We start from the raw sequence: 17,786 nt of genomic DNA, 5'->3' as shown, positions 1-17,786 counted from the left end.
AATAATATAAATATTATATTTATTTCAAGTGCACATTCTGCCTTACACTCTCATTTGAGGGTACACCGCTAACTATAGTCTCCTTCAAATCTGGTTTCTTTAATTTTTCACCTTCTGCAAAGATTATAGAATTTTATTTTATTTATAGCCCCACTAAAAGGCTACCAAACATCTCCTATAAGTATGTAAGGACTCTGTTCCTTCAAAAGAGGGGAAACCTTTTCTATTCAAATAGCCTGGAAACATTGACAAAACCTGCCATATATTGAGGCCACAAAAAACCTCAATAAATTATTTAAATATATAAATATAGAATATTCTCTTTGATCTCTATACAAGAAAGCTGGAAATTGAAAACAAAACTGAAAAGTAAAAAGCCAATTTCACCTGGAGATTTAAAAAACTCTTTCTCAAAGACCCATAGTTCAAAATGGAAATGAAAATGAAATTGTAAGTTTTAAGTACGTGATAAACTTAAAACATGTGTTTTCATTTTTATTAATCCAAGACACCACCATTTGTAAGATGGTCTCCTGTGTTCATTAAGAAGAAAATTTCTGCCAATAAACCATGACTCAACTCTGTTATAGTCTTTAGAATTTTTCTCCTACTATGACATTAAGTGCGTTAGTAATGCAGCCTTACTTGGGAAAGTGCTCCACTATTATCTCCAGAATTTTCTTGGAAGCCATTGACATGCATTTTGAACGTTTTAATGGTAGGTCTTCTTGGAAAGTGTTCATAGATCATATTAGATCAACAAAATAAAGGTATTTGAAACAGTAACTGAACTTAGCTCTTTAGAATCAATAATGTACATAACTCAGCTGAAATAATGCCAACAGGAGCAATGTCCCAGGCTATACCGTTTCCAGCATTAGTTATCAGCTATGTTGGGACTGTAACCTGGCTGATAATCATTGGATTATCAGCTTCATTGATCAAAATGGAGCTTAGTGTACTAATATGCATACCATTCACCCCTAGATGAAGATATTGCTTAATTCTAAAATGTGTCATAAGTTGAAATGACCTAAAAAATTGTGTATCAGAATACATAAAATACAAATTTATGTAGTAGAATACACAGCTAAGGTATTGCTCAGAAGAAAATTAATAGCCTTACATGGATGAATTAATAAAATGGGAAAATTTAAATGAATTAAGAAACTAGATTTAAACTGTTAGAAGAAAGAATAAATCACAAGGAAAGGGGAACAGAATTAGTAAGGGGGAAAAAAGAAATCAATGATTTAGAAATCTGAAAAATGATAGAACATAATAAAAGATAAATAAAGAAATATCTAAGGTGTTTAAGGGAGAAAAATGGGAGCATGAAGACAGAAAATAAGAAATGTTAAGGGAGAAACAGCCACTGATAGAAGAGAAGCTAAGAGAAACTCAGTTTCCCTCAGATGTAAAGTAGGGATAATTAATTCATGCTAATTCATGTAGTTTTAGTGGATTAGAGTTCATATATTTAACACTCCCAGTGCTGTGCCTGATATATTGGAGATACTCAGTGAGGTCAAGTATGAGTATCACTACCTCTTCCACTATTCCTGCTGCCATAAATGCTACTACTGCTAACACTGTGACCATCCCTACTGTTCACCACTAAGCAGTGGTGATAATAATAACATGCCCGGGATGCCCTTGGAATAGCTGAGATGGACACTAATATCTAAACTAAGGAACGTTTGCCGAAAAGATGAAGACCAAACTGAATCGTGCAGTACAACTAGGACATGGGGAAAAGATCATGAGATAACAGGATGTGCAAAGACAAAGAAAGAAGGATGAGACTAGCCAGGCACGGGTGGCTCACACCTGTAATTCCAGCACTTTGGAAGGCTGAGGAGGGCGGATCACCTGAGGTCAGGAGTTCAAAAGCAGCCTGGACAACATGGTGAAAGTCCATCTTTACTAAAAATACAAAAATTAGCTGGGTGTGCTGGCACATGCCTGTAATGTCAGCTACTTGAGGGAGCTGAGGCACAAGAATCTCTTGAACTCGGGAGGCGGAAATTTCAGTGAGCTGAGATCATGCCACTGTACTTCAGCCTGGGTGACAAAGCAAGTCTAAAAAAAAAAGGATGCTATATCTGTGTGGATCCATGCATTTTTCAGCAATGTTGTTATGTAAAATGTGCATGGAATGGCATTTAGAAGGAAGCTGATGAGAAATTATGTGAATCCATGAATTAGGATGCATACATTAATCCAGTAAGGTCCATTTTGACCAGATTGGGAATTTTGTGGTTTTTATTGGCTTACATGATATCCTATATAATAGCTTAAAAGGACACATCCTGGGTTTGTGTTTTAAATGTATTTTACCCTAGAGCTTGAACACATTACAGGATAAATACAGGAGACCATCCTAAGCTCTTCAGACTGAACAAAGTTTTCCTGATGTATCTTATAAAATAAAAAAAATAAGCAGCACATTTTGTTAAAATAGGAGACTCAAAACTGGTCCTGTCACATCACACAGCCAACACACATACTTGTCTGAATATTTGACAATTAGTAATCTCCTTTAGAAATAGATGTACTTCAGTGTACAGATACGTGCTTATACACGATCTGGCTATTTCAAATGGAATCCCCAGCAATTAGGATGTGAAATAGAGCATTTGGTTATAGTAATTACTAATTTAGGCAATTCCAAGTTCAAATTCTATTTCTGCATCTTATTTACTAGTTCTATAATATCCATCTATATCTCAAATATCTACACTTTTGGAAAGTTCCTTTACATCTCTAAGACTGCTTCTTAAATGAAATAATGCACCACACATATCCAGAGAGTTTGATTAGGTAATAGGCTATTAATGTAAGCAAAAATACTCAGCAGAGTGCTTGATAGATGTTGTTGACATTGTTGTGATCACTTACCTTTTTCTAAATCATTTTGAATTTGTGTGGACACTCCCCGTTAAATCCTAAACATTTATCAGAGTTTGCAAGCTCTGGATTTTTTGTTGGTGCTGTCACATCTCATGACCCCTGGGCACCTTCCCACTCTGAGCAATAAGTAACTCTTTTGCAAACCAGATGAGTTTTCATTTAACCTGCCTGCTCATCTTCACCTTCCTCCTCCTACTTTCTGCAGTGAAACTGATGGATGTGTGCTTCTGCTGATCAGTTCAGCTTAACACTTACATAACATTTTGGCAAGAAAATACTAGTACACCTGCTGCTTATTTATGTGGAGGTTTTGTCTACTGCATTTATGTGTGTAAGATAAAGAGCCAAACTCTTAAGACTTAAGAAACAGAGCAACTCCAGCCTATAAATTTGCATTCCTGAGTTTATCCTTTCTTATAAACAGCTAGGATCAGGTCTGCATGGGTGTGCAGGCATACCAGTATTTTGCACATATGCTACAACAGCTGGAGCTGCTGTCACCCAGATGTGCCCTCTGTGAACCTCTTTGAGTCCACTCCTGGCAGCCTCTTCTGTTTATGGAATTTATATTACCACAATTCTCATCACCATCTCTCAGCCTGTCATCTCAGAGGACTGTGACAAACCTGAAGTGAGAAGGAGGAGAAGTAATACTCAGAGGGTATTATAAATGAACTGAACTAAGAACTTAGAGAGATGGCTCAAGCTGCCAGGTGGTACCTGAGTCTTGAGGTGACCTTGTGGATGACAGTATTTTGAAAGGACATGTGAGTCTGGATGTCCCTTTCTCAAATGTAGAAGCATGTAATGCTTAAAGAAATCTGGGATCAGACTTGAGTTTGAATCCAGGTTCAACCACTTACAAAACATATGACCTTGACCAAAAAATGTATTCATTTTGATCTGCATTTACTTCCCATATAAAATAGGGAAAATAACAGCTGCTTCATAGTCTTGTTTGGAGGGTTCAATGTGATATAGGAAAGTGTTCAATTTCTGCTATATATTGAGTACTGGATAAATAATATAATTGTGATAATGATGACAATGATAATGATAAAATAATAACTATCAGCAAAAGTGAATCTATTCTATAAGCCTTCTGAATTAATATTCATTTTCAAAAGCCTCAGATATTAACCATGGGAGTTACATGTCCTTATCCCACATGGATGCCACAAGTGATCCAGAATGCAGTTCTAGGCTCCTGTCCTTCCTTTTTAGACTTATTCACTACTTTTTCCTATTACAAGTTTGATGCTGAGGTTAAATTAAATAGTCTACAAACAGCTATTACCTATTTCGTTCACTTTAATATTTCTATCACCTAGACCCATTTCTGACCTGCATCAGGGAATCACCACCATTGACCAACCTGTCCTTCCCCATTCCAGACTCTTTGCTGATGCTCAGGCCTTCAGGAGACTGGAAGTACCTCCTTTCACCCTGCTGCTTTACATTTAAACCTCTACATCTCTCCTTCTTTTACCTGCTGGCTATTAGTTCCAAGTCCCACCCCGTCCCACCACCTCCTTATCTACTCTTTTCTGAGAAGCTAGGATTAAGGTTCCAAAAATTACATTTTCCAGACTTCCATTTTCAGCCAATCTCCAAGTAGATTTTGCCAGTAGGAAATGTGGACAGGAGGTAGAATTTGTGAGAAGGACTTTTTTGTGGCTTCCAGGTTAGGTCTCCTTCTCCGTTTGGGGCAGACAACTATGGCTTCAGCCTCCAGCTTCCTTGACACATCCAGCCCTGATGTCACTTCACCTGAGTGGGAGGAGAACAATATAGTGCACCCCCATCTTCCCAACGCCCAGCAGAGCCCCGCTGGGATGTCTGAGAAAACAGCTAGGCCCCCTCAGTGGTCTAGTATGTGTGAAACAACAGCTTCTTTCTTCTAAGAGGTCCGAGCACCAACTGCAGAGAGCTTCTTCTCCTTTTAGCTTCTTTCATTCTCTCTTTTCTTTTCCTCCTGCTAGTCTGAAGAATGGTAGCAACTTCCTAAATCAGTTGAGCATCCCCAGAGGCTTCAGTCTTTAATCATCAAGTAACTATTGCTCATTATTAGATGGACATTGTCTGAAACACTAGACTCTGATTAATAGAAGATCCTTCAAGTTTCTTCTCAAATGACACCTCCTTTTCCAATTCCACAATATATACAATGTATTCTTTTTTATTCTCTCATAATGCTTATTTTTACATCATTTTAAAATTTTACCTCCTTTGCTATGTGCAGAAGCCGTTTTTCGGTTTTTCTAAAATGTATCCCAAGAATATCATGAATCCTCAAATCCACAATATACTGTCAAATTATTAAACTTAGGTACTTTCTTTATAATTCTTTCACTAGAACTTACGGTAAGCAATTTTTGAACAGGGCTGTTTCCTCCTCAAGAAACAAAGTTTTTCTCTTGTTTTCTTTCAAGTGTCATTATGTTGAAATCTTCAACAAAAGTTGGCCTACTTGTTCATCAAGTTTTTTAGGATACCAGCCTCCTAGGGCATGAGCTTTAAAAATGCCTCGGCAAACTTATAGACACCATTAAAGTTTGTCTTAGTTTGCTAGAGCTGCCAAAACAAAGTACCACAAACTGAGTGGGTGGCTTAAACAATAGGAACGTATTATCTCACAGGTTTAGAGGCTCAAAGTCTGAGCTCAAGGCGTCAGCAGGGTTGACTCCCTCTGAATGAGGTGAGAATGGATCTTCCCAATGCATCTTCCCTAGTATCTGGTGGATTATTGACCATTTTTGGCATTCCTTGGCATGAAGAAGTATCACCCAGAGCTTTTTCTTCATCTTCACTGTATTAGTCAGAGTTCTCTAAAGGGACAGAACTAGTAGGATAGATGAATATTTGAAGAGGAGTTTATTAGGAGAATTGGCTCACACAGTCACAAGGTGAAGTCCCACAAGAGGCCATCTGCAAGCTGAGGAATCAGGGATCCAGTCCAAATCCCAACACTTCAAAAGTAGGGAAGTGGATAATGCAGCCTTCAGCCTCTGTGGCCAAAGGCCCAAGAGCCCCCCAGCAAAGCACTGGGATAAGTCCAAAAGTCCAACAGCTGAATAACTTGAAGTCTGATGGTTTTCTTTCTTTTTTTTTTTTTTTTTTTTTTTTTTTTTTTTTGAGACAGAGTTTCACTCTTGTTACCCAGGCTGGAGTGCAATGGCGCAACCTCGGCTCACCGCAACCTCCGCCTCCTGGGTTCAGGCAATTCTCCTGCCTCAGCTTCCTGAGTAGCTGGGACTACAGGCACGCGCCACCATGCACAGCTGATTTTTTGTAGTTTTTAGTAGAGACGGGGTTTCACCATGTTGACCAGGATGGTCTCGATCTCTTCACCTCGTTATCCACCCGCCTCGGCCTCCCAAAGTGCTGGGATTACATGCGTGAGCCACCGCGCCCGGCCAGGGCAAGAAGCATCCAGCATGGGAGAAAGATGGTGGCCGGAAGACTCAGCAAGTGTGTTTTTCCCATGCCTGCTTTTATCCTGGCAGCTGATTAGATGGTGCCCACTCAGATTGAGAGTGGGTCTGCATCTCCCAGCCCACTGACTCAAATGTGAATCTCCTCTGGCAACACCCTCAATACTTTGCATTCTTCTATCCAATCAAGTTGACAATATCAACCATCAGGTTCACACAGCCTTGTCCCTGTGTATATGTCTGTGTCCAAATACCTCCTTTTCATAAGGACATCAGTCATATTGGTTTATGGGCCTGCTTTACTCCACCGTGACCTCATCTTAACTAGAAATTGCTTTTCAGTGACCCTATTTTCAAATAAGGTGACATTCTGAGATACTAGAGGTTAGAAACTCAACATATGTATTTTGGGTTCATCAGGATTGTCACTTATTAAATTCACACAAGCCTACTATATTATAGTATAATTTGATTTCTATTTCTCCTCCCCTTCAAAACCTAGTTTTGAAAAGAGGACAATATTGTTGCATGCTCATGACTCTCTCCCTCAGGGCAAGTTATCATGGAGAATATTTGTTGAATTAAAAACTGCATAGCAGCATTGACTATGGCTATAATATATGCTATTTATTATCAAGTACTGTTCTGGCTCGCTTCTGCATTGGAAACTGTCTGAGACTAGGGATCATGTGTTTCTTCCCCACTGGTACCTAGAAAAATATCAAGCTTTAAGGTAAGGTACAGGTTATCATTCATGTTATTTGACAGAGCACTCATTCCTCAGGATACTCAATATTGTCCTGACTACAAAGTAACTTCCATCCTCATCCATTTTTCAGTTTATATTAGACTATTTTGGGGGAATGGAAAAGTATTATATTTAAAGTTATTTTCCCTATCCTGTGGTACTTCAGATTGTTTATGTATTTTAGTTACCTTTGCTTTCCCTAGCTCTAAGGATAATGCTGGCTATATGATATATTGATTAGGTTGCATAATACACATCAGAAAATCCAAATAGTATTATCTGATACAAATTAGTGTTAAACTTTTATTATGTATACTAAGGTTTTTGGTTTCATTTTGTTTTATTGTACTAAGATGGGTTTTATGTCTATTCATGAAGTCTGTCATTAATAAATTCATCCAAGAAGCAAGAAAGAGGGGTGGCAGGGAGGACAATGGACCCCCTTCCATATAAGTCTAGACTCCTATAAAGAGGTCCTCAGATATCTCAACCAATGGTTTCCATTCATATCTCATTGGCCACCCCTAGCTTCATAAGAGAAGGAAAAAAATCATATGCATGTGTGTATATATACACATATATCAATACCTATATAATATGTAGATATACACATTTCTATTCATTAAATTGGGTACCTTACTACTGTTAATAAAATTATGGTTTTGTTCTTAAAATAAAAGCAAGAATATGTACTGGGTAGGAAATTAACTATCTCTGTCATAGTGATTATAGGAGATAATTAATAAAATGCTGGTTGTTAACAATGGAAGTTTATTAATTTGACTTTTGAAAAATATAGTAGAAAATAATAGTTCTCTGTATTGACAGTTATTGTCATATTAATGAGGTTATTGCTGAGCCTGGCAGTTCTTTATTGATTTACACAAATCTGGCATTACACAATATAGGAGATATTTTTATGTGTAATCTTTTGCACTTTAGCTTTGTGTCCTGTATGTCTGCAAGGCTGCATTTGTGGGTTCCTTGATGTTGCAGTCACGTATGACTGTTCCCCAGCAACTGATGTCTGTTTCAATAGGAATCCTTTGACCTCTCATCAGAAGTAAGTCTCTTAATCCACCTGAAATGGAAGCTCTATGTCTTCTTACTCCCAAATGTCTCTGAGTCTTGTCTCTTCCTTTCTACCACCACACCTTGTATAAGTATATTAGTCGGTTCTCACATTGCTATGAAGAGCTACCTGATACTGGGTAATTCATTTAAAAAAAAGGCTTTAATTGGCTCACAGTTCCATAAGCTCTACAGGAAGCATGGCTGGGGAAGCCTCAGGAAGCTTACAGTCATGGTGGAGGGCAAAGGGGAAGCAAGCACAATTTATACAGGTGGAGCAAGAGGACGAGAGTGAAGAGGGAGGTGCTATACACTTTAAACAACCAGATATCCTGAGAACTCACTCACTATCACAAGAACAGCAAGGGGAAAGCTTACCCTCATGATCCAATCACCTCCCAATAGGTCCCTCCTCCAAAAGTGGAAATTACAATTTGACATAAGATTTGGGTAGGGGTACAAATTCAAACTATATCAGTAAGTCTATTCACCTGTTATCTAGAGACTGTGACACTGGTGTCTTGACTGGCCCCCTTGCCATCCATCTCTCTCCATACCAACTAATTCTTCACAGTATTGACAATATTTAATTAAAAATACTTTTGGCTCCTCCCTGTCTCTTGACTGTGGAATCAGAGAGATCTCACAATCCAGATCTCAGTGACATTCACGGCATTTCTTTTCCTGTTCCTATATGTGACTGTTACTCCAACAATTTGTCTCTTATTTAGTTTCTTCACAGTTCTTTGCTTGCTCATGCTTCTCTGCTCATCAGAAACTATTATTTCTACCTAGAGCATTCTTCTTTTTTATGCTATCTGGCAGAAAAATTCTACTTGGATATCCAGAGCTGCTTGAAACATCACTTCTTTTTAAAGCTTTCTTTGACTTGCTCTGGCAGAATTAGTCACCAGTTTTCCCCATGGTCTAATCCCATTAGGTATGTCAGTAATCTCTTTAGAGTTCTGTCTACTCCTTATTTTTCTATGAGCTTTTCAAGGATAAGAACTTTAAATTACTCAACTTGTTATGTACTTTCTCCTCTCCAGCACCCAACACAGTACCAGACACACAGAGTATTCTGTAAATGATTATTGAATAGCTATGAAACTATAATGAATGTCATTGCCAATCAGTTGCTTTAGGTGAATGTTGTAGGAGATGGTACTCTGTGGTTGTAAAACATGAATAGCCGTATGACAGAAATAGTTGCCATTTCAGTGCACCTGTATGCCAGGTTTGAGGCTAAATAGTTCACATGTTAATATTTATGAAAGTTTGAAACTACCCTACAGTATTTGCCATGGACTGAATTGTGTCTCAAATTTTTTATGTTGAAGCCTTAACCCCCAATGTGATCATTTTTAGAGGTGGTGCTCCTGCAAAGTAATTAGATTTAGGTAAAATCATGAAGATGGGGTTCCCATGACAAGATTAGCACTTTTGAAAGTAAAGGAAGGGAAACCAGAGATCACTTTTTCTCTACTATGTGAAAATATAGTAAGAAGGTAGCCATCTGCAAGCCAGGAAGAGGGGCCTAACACAGAACAGAATTGGCCAGCCCCTTGAACTTAGACTACCTGGGCTCTGGAACTGTACAAAACCAATGTCTGCTGTTTGAGCCAACCAGCCTATGGTGTTCTATTATGGTAGCCCAAGCTGATTAACACAGGATTTTTAGCTCCATTGTATGCAACTTCCCTTAGGTAACACAGCTAGAAAGAGAAAGCTATGGTTTGCATATTAGCACCCAACCCAAACCTCATGTTGAAATCTGATCCTCAGTGTTAGAGGTATGGCCTAATGGTGGGGCTGTTCGACTCAAGGCAGTTAGATGCCTTCTGAAAGGCTTTGTGCTATCTGTGTGGTAATGAGGGAGTTCTCCCTCTAATAGTTCCTGAAAGCCTGTTTGTTAAAACAGATCCTGGCGTCTCCACTTTCTCTCTTGTATCTTCTTTCACTGTATCATCTCTGCACAACTAGCACCTTTTCCCATTCCAGCATGAGTGGAAGCATCCTGAAGCCATCATCATAAGCAGATGCTAGTGCTGTGCTTCTTGTACAGCCCCTGGAAGGGTAAGCCAAATAAACTTCTCTATAAATTACTCAGCCTCAGGTAATTCATAGTATTGTTGAACAGACTAAGACAGGGAATTACTAATTTTCTCCACATTTATCTGAATTATAGCTTATGCTCTTAAGAAATATACTGTAGTGACTTGCTTTTAAAATCACGGGCATATGTGAGAATGAGCAGAAAACTGAATGTAAAGAGCAAATAGAAGGCCTCCCGAAACTTATGATCCTGTGGCATGTGTAAGGGAAGTCACATGTTAGGCCTCCTCCAATATGTGAGTTTTTTTCTACCTAAGTGAAATATTTCATCCATTGAGGAGTGGGCATTGGGGAGAATGGATAGGTGCACATGAGAGCTCATTTCTGAATCCTAATTCCTCATTAAATCCATGGAACAAGGGCAACTCTGTTCAACTTCCTACTTTACGTCTGAGAGCAAGCACCTCATTTTGTACTCATCATGCAGCTGCAAGAATAAGACATCAATGGAAAAATGTTTTAAGTTATAAAAGTAAAAAGAACCACCATCTGTTTTAAAAGAGAATAATAAAGCAGGATGTAGGGGAGAGGTGAGATTTTGGAGTTAAGTAATTTTTGTTGTAATTTCAATTTTCTAATCTATCAATGGATATAATAGCAAAAATACTCATATCACAACACTGAGGTAATAGATAAAAACATAATATCTTATATATAATTGCGTAGTAAAAAGGCATATGATTATTATACATCTTCTACTACTTTTTCTCCTCTTCTTTTAAACAATTTAGGTGAACATTTTAGTTAACTAAAGAAGTGAAATATATCATATCATGGGGTCAAAACAGGCAATAGATAATCCTAAACCCTCAATTCCATGACTTCCTCTTCTACTTAAAACATGTTTTCTCATCTGAAATCCAGGTCCTAGTATTTCTTAAGGCTCAGTTCAAATAGCATCACTTCTGCTTTCCCTCCTATTCCTCTCTCTCAGTCAAAATTATCTATCCATCTCTGATTTCTCTTAGAATTTTAACTACACCTTTCTTATAGGACTTAACATATTTTATGTATCTATCCTACTGTCATATCTGGGTAATTTTTCTGAATTATCTATATTCTGAGTAGTAGCTCATTAAACATTAGATTGATAAGTGATGAACAGAGCCACCTATTTATTAATTTAGCATTTTGGAATTTTCATTGCCTATCATATCTATTATCCCATTTGGTTCTCATATAAATTGTGAAAAGATATGTGATTGAAGTAATGCAATTCCTGATTTGGATTAGTAACACATAGAAAGATTAAGCAATGTTAAGCAATGTGTCAAAATTAACAAAGCAAAGGAGTTATAGACCTTGTATTAAAATTTTGACTTCTCAGATTCTTTTTCCAATGCATGTTCCATCATCATGTTTTTGGAGAAATGCTTCAAACACACAGAAAGTTTAAAACATTAAATTAAAGAAAACCATTTGTGTTTGAATCACTTTTTAATGTAGCCATTCCTTCTGCCAATATATATAAATACGCTTGTGGGAAGTAGCTATCTTTAAAAACATCTAGTAGTTATTAGCATTGCAAAATTATGGCCCTATAGAAACTGATCCTTTAAACTAGTTATTATAACATCTCTATTCTCTATTATTTGAATCAAACATATTTAAAACATCAGACCAACCAACAAAGAAGCAGTGTTTTTAAAATCCTGTGAAACCTAACTGACATTAATGAGAAATTACAATTTTAAATGCATTACCCTTGTAAGATAAATCAAAAGTAACAGTAATTAGGATAATTGCAAAAGGTATTTTGGGTTCTGTGTATTTGCGCAAGTGTTGAGAGGTGGAATATAAATGTGAAAGTATTTTTGTTCACTTTGGTATCTTAAACTTAAAATAATTTTTAGATCGTACATTTTTTCATACTCAGTTGAAATCTGAAATTTGATGATTCAATTTTAAATCCTCGTATGCACACAAATTCTCCAATATTACAACATAAAATACTCATTAAAGAGAGGTTTGTTTTTGTTGTTGACCTTCTAGAAAATAGGCAGTTTACTACATTTTTTTTAAAGTCTTTGTTTTGATTAAGAAAATTTTTCTCATTCCTAATATGCAATAAACGTATGTTCTTTATTTCTTTCTGATATGTCCTGATAATAAAAGTCATCAAGTTATCACAAAATTCCCAAATATTGTATGTTATTTTGTTGGAGAAATTTAAGCATGAATGTTTACTGGAGATAAACAATTAGCATAGTTAAAAGTGATTCCCACAAGCTATCCATAAAAGGTGAAGGGGCCATTTAGATGTAATGTGCTCATATGAACATTCTTGGTAATGGCTCTTTAATATCAGTGGTGAATGGCACATCCACCTTGGTAAATTAAATGTTAATGATAGCCACTTAAATTCTAATTGATTCTGACTCCTTTAGAATTGCTTATATGTTTTTAATAAGTATTTTGGCAGTTTTATGTATCCCAGAGTTCAGCAGTTTTTTAAAAAATATATTAAACCTGTGGTTTATTTGTTTTACATTAAAAAATGACTCTTTTATAGTTTTTTTTCTTGGCTAATGAGCTAGTTACTAGAATGTCTTAAAAGGGCAGAAGAAGGCATATGGAGAGAGAGAACGGAAAAGAAAGATTTTGCTAATCATAGATCCACAGTAGATGACCAGAGGAGTTTTCTCAAAGTGACATAGTTTCAGGAAATGTCCCTGAATTCTATATCCTGGCCAAGCTGGAATCACATCCTAATTATCCATCCTTATTGCCACAGTGTTTTCATTAACTAGATCTGGGTTATACGTTTACCTTTGAGCCAGAGCACAGGGTCCTTATTATAAATGAACAATGTGGAAGGCAATGTGATTTTCCAAAAATCAAGAATAGGTTCTGTTATCCAAAAAATAGGTGATTTATGAAAGATTGAAGGATGTAATGTATGTGAACACTTGCTGCCATTCCTGGCCACTATAAATCCTCAATTACCATGTACCTATCATTCTTTCCTTAGTAATGATAGTAAATAATTTAATTGCTTTACCATTAGCTTTTTAAGAAACTTTTTGGTTTGATTTTTTTGAGTGGGAGACAGTATGCATTAATCTGGCCCACTCCTCAAGACGAGGAAAACCAATAGAATTGTTGCTGTCCACCATCATTTAAATGGCCAAAAGTAAAAAGACAAGTCCTATGAGTTTTTTTCTGAAATCACTGTTGAGGGGAATAATGTTTAAATTCTGAGTTTTCATTTAATCTTTGGCCTTATCAAATGATCTAACAGACTTTTCTGTCTCAATGCTATCTAAGGAAATTGTATTTCTATCCCTTCCATTCTTAGTCTTTATGGCTTCTCCGTTAAACTCACTTTCTTTTTTTTTCTTTTTTTTTTCTACCAGGGAGAGACATTGAAACCAAAACAAACTTTTTTATAGATTTGATTGTTCACATTGGACAATGGGTGACAAAAAGATATTTCACTCTTCTTTATATAGCCACTAATATCCCCAAAAGGTCCTGAGGACATTGAAGCTCCCCTAACGGGAAAGGTTATTTTCTTAATAATCTGTATTTCCTCAACTTGCTCCAGTGCGTGTAACTAATAAGTGTGCAATCCAGACTCCAGCTGTGCCAAAGTAGAACACTGTATGTAATGAGCTCTGTTATTTTTCCCCATGCAATTTAATAGCCCAGTAACTTTAATACCAAAAAAATGTTTCTGAGACAAATCAAAATGTGGTTCTAATTCTATTGTTTTCTTTTGGCAGCATTGATTTCTTTCGCTTTTAACTCTGTAGTATAATCTGCTTGCTATCAACAAATACAAGGCCTCATTGTTCATTTGTGGAGGCATCAATCTTAACATCCTAAAACAGCGCAAAGTATTGTACTTGTAGGCTGAACCCTCCCAGAGAGTTACAGAAACTCAATTTTGCTATCTTATTTGAATAATCATGAAATATGCCCAACTTTATTAACCTCTCCAAAGGATGAGAATCAAGTAAATCGGTAAAATAAATAAACCTGAAATGGTGTCATTGCTGCTGCATTGAATAATATAGTGTTAGGCAGTACTTCATCATTTTTAGATATTAATATTACAACAGTGTTCCATGAATAAGACCTATATTTGCTGAGTTTTCCAGCTAAAATAACACCTTTGTTCAAGTTACAAAAAAGTTACTTAGGGTTCGATCCAAGATGGCCGTTTAGGAACAGCTCAGGATTGCAGCTCCCAGTGAAAGCGCAGAGGGTGAGTGGACGCCGCGTTTTTATTGCCCACAGACTAGGAAATTCCCAGGCAGAGGAGCTCCACGGTCGCCGGCCGGCGCCGCTTCTTTGCCTGGAGCGGCTGCTTTGTCGGTGCCCCGGAGCAGTGGTTCTCTGGTTCTCTGTACAAAATACACCGGTCCGGGTGCCCTTTTGGCTGGCGATTGGAGCCACAGAAAGTCGCCCATTCTTCTGTTTAAAAAGGGGACTGAGCAGAGAACCAGGACAGTAGATTCCAGGGCAAAAAAAAAAGCGCCACAAACCTCAGTGCCGCTGTTTAAGCCAGAGCAGTGAGTGGCTGCAGGGGAAAACAAACAGACCCTGGTGCCTCTTCAACAGGCCACTGGAACACCAACTTAAAAAAGGCTCTGAGGCAGGGAGCCAGGCGATCAGGCTCGGCTGGTCCCACCCCCGCAAAAGAACAGCAACCAGAAACTCTGGATTGAGACTTTCACAGCAAGCGCAGCTGAACCAGGACGGTCCAGCTCTGTGGGGGAGGGGCGTCCGCCATTGCTGAGGCAGCCCGCCGTTGCCAAGGCAACCCGCCACAGCAGAAAAACTCTGCCTAAACAGAGGCGGTCCACCATCGCCAAAGCAGTTCTAACTACACCCATATAAACAGAACTACAGGGAAGTTCACTCGGCAGCGGGGCGGAGCCCACAGCAGCTCAGCAAAGCCTCTATAGGCCGACAGTGACTAGGCTGCCCCCTTGCTGGGCAGGGCAGGTCTGAAGGAAAAAAAAAAAAAGAAGGCGGCAGCATAACAGAAACTCATAAATAAAGCCCTAAATCCGTGGGACAGAGCACCTGGGAACAAAAAGCAGTTTATGAGTTCTGCTGCAGCAGACCTAAATGTACCTGCCCAGCAGCTCTGAATGAACAACAACAGAGCTCACAGCTCACCATTTGAGCTCCTATAAAGAAGAGACCGTATCCTCAAGCAGCTCCCTGACCCCTATATATCCAAAGAGACACCTTATAACGGAGAGATCAGATTGACCCTAGGCGGGTATCCTTCTGGGACAAAGATAGCAGAAGAAGAAAACTGGTAACAACCCTTACTGTTCAGCAGCTGCTGCAGGTGAACCCCAGGCAAGCAGGGCCTGGAGTGAACCTCAGCAGACCTACAGCAGAGGGGCCAGACTGTCAGAAGGAAAACCAAGAAACAGAAATAACCTCATCATCAACAAACAGAACGTCAATCTGAAAGATTTGAGACCCAATCTGAAAGCCAGCAACTACAAAGTCGACAGGTGGATAAATCCTTAAATATGGGAAGAAACCAGTGCAAAAAGGATGAAAACACCCAAAACCAGAACACCTCTCCTCCTACAAGGGATCACAACTCCTCACCAGCAAGGGAACAAGGTTGGAGGGAGAACGAGTGTGATGAAATGACAGAATCAGACTTCAGAAGGTGGATAGTAAGAAGCTTCTGTGAACTTAAAGAACATGTTCTAACCGAATGCAAAGAAACTAAGAACCTTGAAAAAAGATTTGACGAAATGCTAACGAGAATGGACAAAATAGAAAGGAATATAAGTGAATTGATGGAGCTGAAAAACGCAACACGAGAACTTCGTGAAGCATGCACAAGTATCAACAGCCGAATTGACCAAGCAGAAGAAAGGATATCAGAGGTCGAAGATCAACTCAATGAAATAAAACAGGAAGGCAAGACTGGAGAAAAAAGGGTAAAAAGGAATGAACAAAGTCTCCAAGAAATGTGGGACTATGTGAAAAGACCTAATCTACGTTTGATAGGCATACTTGAATGCGGCGAAGAGAATGAATCCAAGCTGGAAAATACTCTTCAAGATATTATCCAGGAAAACTTCCCCAACCTAGCAAGGCAGGAAAACATTCAAGTCCAGGAAATACAGAGAACACCACAAAGATATTCGTCAAGAAGAGCAACCCCAAGTCACATAATCGTCAGATTCACCAGGGTTGAAATGAAGGAGAAAATACTAAGGGCAGCCAGAGAGAAAGGTCGGGTTACCCATAAAGGGAAGCCCATCAGACTCACAGCAGATCTCTCAGCAGAAGCCCTACAAGCCAGAAGAGAGTGGGGGCCAAGATTCAACATCCTTAAATAAAAGAACTTTCAACCCAGAATCTCCTATCCAGCCAAACTAAGCTTCATAAGTGAAAGAAAAATAAAATCCTTTGGGAACATGCAAGTACTCAGAGATTTCATCACCACCAGGCCAGCTCTACAAGAGCTCCTGAAAGAGGCTCTATACATATAAAGGAACAACAAGTACCAGCTCAACTAAAGGGCAAAACACCCAGCTAGCACGAAAATGGCAGTATCAAATTCGCAGATAACAATATTAACCCTAAATGTAAATGGACTAAATGCCACAATCAAAAGACACAGACTGGTAAATTGGATAAAAAGCCAAAACCCATCGGTGTGCTGTATCCAGGAAACCCATCTCACATACGAGGATACACAAAGGCTCAAAATAAAGGGATGGTGGAAGATTTACCAAGCAAATGGAGAGCAAAAAAAAAGCAGGAGTTGCAATTCTCATCTCGGATAAATTAGACTTTAAAGCAACAAAGATCATAAGAGACAAAGAGGGACATTACATAATGGTAAAAGGATCAATGCAACAAGAAGAGCTAACAACCCTAAATATATACAAACCCAATACAGGAGCACCCAGATACATAAGGCAAGTTCTTAATGACTTACAAAGAGACTTAGACTCCCACACAATAATAGTGGGAGACTTTAACACCCCATTGTCAACATTAGACAGATCAACCAGACAGAAAATTAACAAGGATATCCAGGACTTGAACTCAGACCTGGACCAAGCAAACCTAATAGACATTTACAGAACTCTCCACCCCAAATCCACAGAACATACATTCTTCTCAGCACCACATCACACCTACTCTAAAATTGACCACATAATTGGGAGTAAATCCCTCCTCAGCAAATGCAAAAGAACGGAAATCATAACAAACAGTCTCTCAGACCACAGTGCAATCAAGTTAGAACTCAGAATTCAAAAACTAACCCAGAACCACACAGCTTCATGGAAACTGAACAACTTGCTCTTGAATGTTGACTGGATAAACAATGAAATGAAGACAGAAATAAAGATGTTCTTCGAAACCAACGAGAATGAAGACACAACATACCAGAATCTCCGGGACACATTTAAAGCAGTCTCTAGAGGAAAATATATAGCAATAAGTGCCCACATGAGAAGCAAGGAGAGATAAAAAATTGACACCCTATCATCAAAATTGAAAGAGCT

General features: G+C 38.3%; 1 protein-coding gene and 2 long non-coding RNA genes across 5 annotated transcripts in view; 2 read left to right on the top strand and 1 right to left on the bottom strand.

Moving 5' to 3' along the window:
• The window catches only part of LOC116545331, a 1,333-nt gene extending 1,036 nt beyond the window's left edge, over nucleotides 1–297 (top strand). The window contains exon 2 of the long non-coding RNA XR_004266277.1: nucleotides 30–297. This is a non-coding gene — a long non-coding RNA (uncharacterized LOC116545331). The remainder of the gene's footprint in view (nucleotides 1–29) is intronic.
• Nucleotides 1–16,115, bottom strand: part of LOC116545360 — an 18,380-nt gene extending 2,265 nt beyond the window's left edge. The window contains exons 1-3 of the long non-coding RNA XR_004266288.1: nucleotides 16,103–16,115; nucleotides 15,207–15,210; nucleotides 15,058–15,067 (exon numbers count right to left, since the gene is read on the bottom strand). This is a non-coding gene — a long non-coding RNA (uncharacterized LOC116545360). The remainder of the gene's footprint in view (nucleotides 1–15,057; nucleotides 15,068–15,206; nucleotides 15,211–16,102) is intronic.
• The window catches only part of KCNIP4 (potassium voltage-gated channel interacting protein 4), a 1,204,862-nt gene that overhangs the window by 373,875 nt on the left and 813,201 nt on the right, over nucleotides 1–17,786 (top strand). The window lies entirely within an intron of this gene.

Source organism: Sapajus apella, unplaced genomic scaffold (assembly GCF_009761245.1).
Source record: "Sapajus apella isolate SASKATOON/1434 unplaced genomic scaffold, GSC_monkey_1.0 scaffold5, whole genome shotgun sequence".
In the NCBI taxonomy this organism is placed as follows: Eukaryota; Metazoa; Chordata; class Mammalia; order Primates; family Cebidae; genus Sapajus; species Sapajus apella.
Note: the sequence above shows the minus strand (reverse complement) of the source record. Positions and strands in the feature narration are given on the sequence as shown.